The sequence below is a fragment of the Rousettus aegyptiacus genome, unplaced genomic scaffold (assembly GCF_014176215.1).
Source record: "Rousettus aegyptiacus isolate mRouAeg1 unplaced genomic scaffold, mRouAeg1.p scaffold_m13_p_14, whole genome shotgun sequence".
NCBI lineage: Eukaryota > Metazoa > Chordata > Mammalia > Chiroptera > Pteropodidae > Rousettus > Rousettus aegyptiacus.
In genome coordinates, this window is record NW_023416289.1 from 41,239,552 (window position 1) to 41,244,063 (window position 4,512).

Genomic DNA, 4,512 nt, shown 5'->3' on the forward strand with positions numbered 1-4,512 from the left:
CTTGAAATAGAGGTGCCTGTGAGCGTTTCTGGAGCAAAACTGTTCTCCCAAGGGACAAACAGAGAAGACAGCAGTGGCCATGGAGCCTACATCAGCTTCTGCCCCCAGATGGTGTGTCCCCTGGATGGGCATCCTGCTGGCAGGTGAGGGTGGGTCAGTTCCCTTGGGGTGGATAGGAGACTGGGAGACAGAGACTGGCTGGGGTCTCCTGGGGAGGACAAGGCTCTGCGAGGAGACAGAGGGCTTCCTTTGTACCTCAGGGGAGAGGACACAGGACAGAGTAGGATGGGGGAGGGGCCTCAGGAACATGAAAATCTCGTCATCTAGAAGTGCCAAGGGGTAGGAAAACCTCACTTAGGCTAAGTTTGACAAGTTATTGATCACTGAGCACTAATTTCTGAAAACTGATGGTAATTAGAACAATATATGTCAGGGCAGTATCAGGAAAACTTAGCCAGGGGCTATAAACATTGTCCTTACCACCAGCCCCAGAAAGGGGCAGATACTCACCAGGAGGCAAAGGCCCTGGGAACATGCGTTCATTCACCCACAGATGTTTGCAGCCTATTGCAGGCACTGGGCGTGCAACGAGATCAGACAAGCCCCTGTTCTCACTGAGCTCATGTTCCATGGGGAAGAGATAGAAAAGAAAAGGTCTAGAATATAGTGTCAAATCTTACATGTCATGAAGGGAAAAGTCCAGGGAAATGTCAGAAAGTGAGAGTCAAGGGATTATAGAAGACGTGGTCACAGAAGACCTCTTCCAAGGACACTCCTAATACTCAATGGATGAGCTAGGCAGAACCTGAAGAAGAGTATTTGAAACAGAAAATACCAAGTTCAGAGGTGCTGAAGTAATGGTGGCCATGCTGCTTACCTTGACCTTAGGAGACACACGCACATTCACACACTCTCTCACACACACACTCTCTCTCTCCCTCACACATGCAAACTCCAAGTCCAAGAAGTGAAGAGAACTTATTCAATCCGGCCTCATCTTTCCATCCCAATATATAGATCCAAATATTGATCAGTTTCTCTCTTCCCTCCTAGTCTCACTCTTAAGATTCTGGAATCTGCTCGCCACTGCCCGACTCACTATCATGCAAACCAGTGCTGCCCAAGGAAAGGATGTGGTGGTTCTCCTTGTTCACAATCTGCCTGAGGGTCTCCTAGGCTTTGCCTGATATAAAGGGGGAAGTGTGGACAGAAACCATCTAATTGCATCATATATAATAGACAGTCAAGAAAGTATCCCAGGGCCTGCATACAGCGGTCAAGAGACAATATATTCCAATGGATCCCTGCTGTTCCAAAAGGTCATTCTAAAGGACGCAGGATACTACACCCTATAAGCCATAAAGAAAAATGTTTAGAACAAAGAAGTAACTGGATAGTTTCATGTATGTGGTGAGTGATTCCTCTCTGACCTCTGAATGTCTGGTGAAGACAATTCTTCTTCATGCACACAAGATCAGCAGCCCTGGACTGTGCTTCCATCGACCCTGCATTACGTCTCACGCATATGTCTTGTGATATGCACACAGGCCTTATTCCTTGAAGGACTCAAGTAGCCCGAGAGGTGAGAGGTGCCAACTCTGATTGAGACACCTTTGGATGAATCAAATGTCCCACACAGGGCAATATTCTCTGTTACCTGCACAGCAGAGCTACCCACACCCAGCGTCACAAACAACAACTCCAACTACAAGAGTTTTGATTTGCATTCCCCTAATGATAGTGATGTTGAGCATCTTCTCATGTGCTTATCGACCATATGTATATCTTCCCTAGAGGAATGTCTATTCGAGGGCTTGCCGGTTTTTCCATCAGGTTATTTGGTTGTTGTTCTTGACTTATAAGAGTTCCGTTTATATTCTGGATAGTAACCCCTCACCCAATAAGTGATTTGCAAATTATTTTCTCTTGTTTTCTAGATCACCTTTGACTCTGTTCATTGTGTCTTTAGATGAAGAGAAGTTTTCATTTGGACAAAATCCAATCCATCTGTTTTTTTCTATCACGCACGTTCATAATGTCATATTCAAGAAATCATTGCCAATCCAGTGTCATGAAGCTTCTAAGAGTGTTACAGTTTTAAGCCTTACCTTTAGGATTAGATTATTTGGAGTTAACTTCTGTTCATGGTGTAAGGCAAGGGTCCACTTATTCGTTTGCTGGTGGATATTGTTATTCCTCATCATTTGCTGAACAGACTGTTCTTTCTCCATCGAATGGTCTCGGCAACTTTGTCACAATTATTTGATCACATAATCAAGAATTTATTTCTTCATCTCCATTGTATTCCAGGGGCTATATGTCTCTCTTTATGCCATTGTCACATTATTTTGGTCCTTTAGCTCTGTGGTAACTTTTGAAATCAGGAAATGTGAGACCTGAAAGTTCATTCTCTTTTTTAAGATTGTCAAAATCTTTCAGATCTCTTGAGACTCCCCGTGAATTCTAAGATAGACTTTTCTATTTCCACAAAACAAAAAAGTGATTAAGATTTTGATAGGGATTGCACCAAATATGTAAATCGTTTAGAGTATATTGACATCTCAGCAATATTAAGTCTTCCAATATGCACATGGATGTCTTTCCATCGATTTGTTTCTTCTGTAATTTCTTTCAAAACAATTGATAGTTCTCTGAGTATGAATCTTACATCTCTATGGGTAAGTTTATTCTTAAGTGTTCTGTTTTATCTGATGCTAATGTTAATGGAATCGCTTTTTAATTCTATTTTGGAGTGTTTATCATTATTGTAAAGAACTGGTACTGATATTTAGTGTTTCCTCTCCTGCAACTTCACTAAATTGATTAATTTTAACATTTTTGTGTGTGTGGGTGTAATCCTAGAATTCTCTACATGTAAGATTAGACTGTCTGCTACAAGAGATCATTTCTCTTCTGCCTTTCCAATTTGCATGCCTTTGATTTCAACTTCTTGCCTCATTGTCCCGGCCAGGATTTCATACTATGCTGAGGAAGTGGAAAAAGCAGCATCCATGTCTTGTTCATGATTTTAGTTAAGGTTCTGTGTTTCTCCACGGAATATTGTGTTAGCGGTGAGATTTCTCGTATAGCCTTCACCATATCGAGGAGTTCCCTTCCCTTCCCACAGGCCCTGTCATTAGTTACAATTGTAACGACCTCTCTCTGGAGATGTCCTTCATGGTGAAACTCACTCCACAGGCCAGAAAGTAGAATTCTGTCAGATTGTGAAATCCATCCAATGGAACCTCTCCAGGTCGAAGGACTTGGAGACGGATTGGGCTGCCTGAATGCCTAATAAATTATAAAACAGGAGCTAAATGCCTTCCCACCTTCTGGGAAGCTCCCTTGGCCCCACAGAAGGACAGGGCTGGTAAGCCTGCTTTCCCCAACATAAATGGAAGTTCACATGAGGAGCAGAACCTGACCTGTTTTTGAAGTCAAAGAGATTTCTAAGAATAGATTGAAAAATGATCACAATAAAAACATTCCACCTGATGATTTGGATGATGGACACAAGGGCTGAGGAAGAGTTCCCAGGGGTGATATAGGAGAGATGTCCAGGAGGACAGGTCAAGGTCATCCTGGGGTGTTCTGGGGTCAGAGAGGAGGTACGGCCCTCTCTCTATAGGTTGTTCCCAGAACTACACCAGTCCTTCTGCAGAGTACAGGGTCATCTGCTATTGACCTTGAAAGAGCTCACCCTGGACAGTGAGGCACCAGGTACCTGACCCATTTGCAGTCAATCACCTCTTCTGTTTCTCCACAGAGCCAGTGGGAAAACCCTCCATCTGAGCCAGCAATGCCACAGTCATGGGACATAAAGGATGCCTTGGTTCCAATCAGCCTCACAGATCACAGTGGGATCGCCATCCAGTGGTTCCTCAGTGCCCAGCGTCCGTGGCTCAGGGAGGGGATGCAGCTGTCCCAGACAACAGCACCCTCACTTTGGCCCCGTCAGTAGGGGGACCCTAGTAGGGGGACCCTGTAAGGTCTCCAAAACCATTAGTTCCAGGGAATGTGAGCCTCACAGGCTAGATGTGAACTATGAATGGTCCTCTTCCCATTCTCTATGTTATTAAACTCTGAATCAACTTCTACTTATCTAACAATGCTGGTATGATGCACTTTTTTATACTTTGGTTGTGAATACTCAGCGATGGTGGCAAGTCCTTAGAAGTCTTGCAGTGAGTCAATAAGCGCTCAAAAATGTGAACTGACACTGTCATTATTGTTGGTTTAAGGCCACATTTCACCTCTGGCTGCTGTAAGTTGCCCCAGCTCCAATGTGGAAGTGACACCAAGTCCCTCAGAAGACAGACTGAGGTCATGCAATGAGGGCTGGGAGCACATGATAAGCTCACAGGAATCCCAGCTCTATCCCTCATCCAGGGGGATGTCCTGGACTCTGATCTGGACAATGGGACTGGACAAGAGGACACACATGCAGATGGTAACGCCGACACAAAATGCACTTGACACAAAGCAATCTACCCCTCTTGGAGAGCCTGGGTC

The 4,512-nt window shown here is 44.4% G+C and overlaps 1 pseudogene; it reads left to right on the forward strand.

Annotated features, from left to right (window-relative positions):
• The first annotated feature begins 1,187 nt into the window (after window positions 1-1,187).
• Window positions 1,188-4,291, forward strand: LOC107502579 (annotated as a pseudogene).
• The last annotated feature ends 221 nt before the right edge of the window (window positions 4,292-4,512 follow it).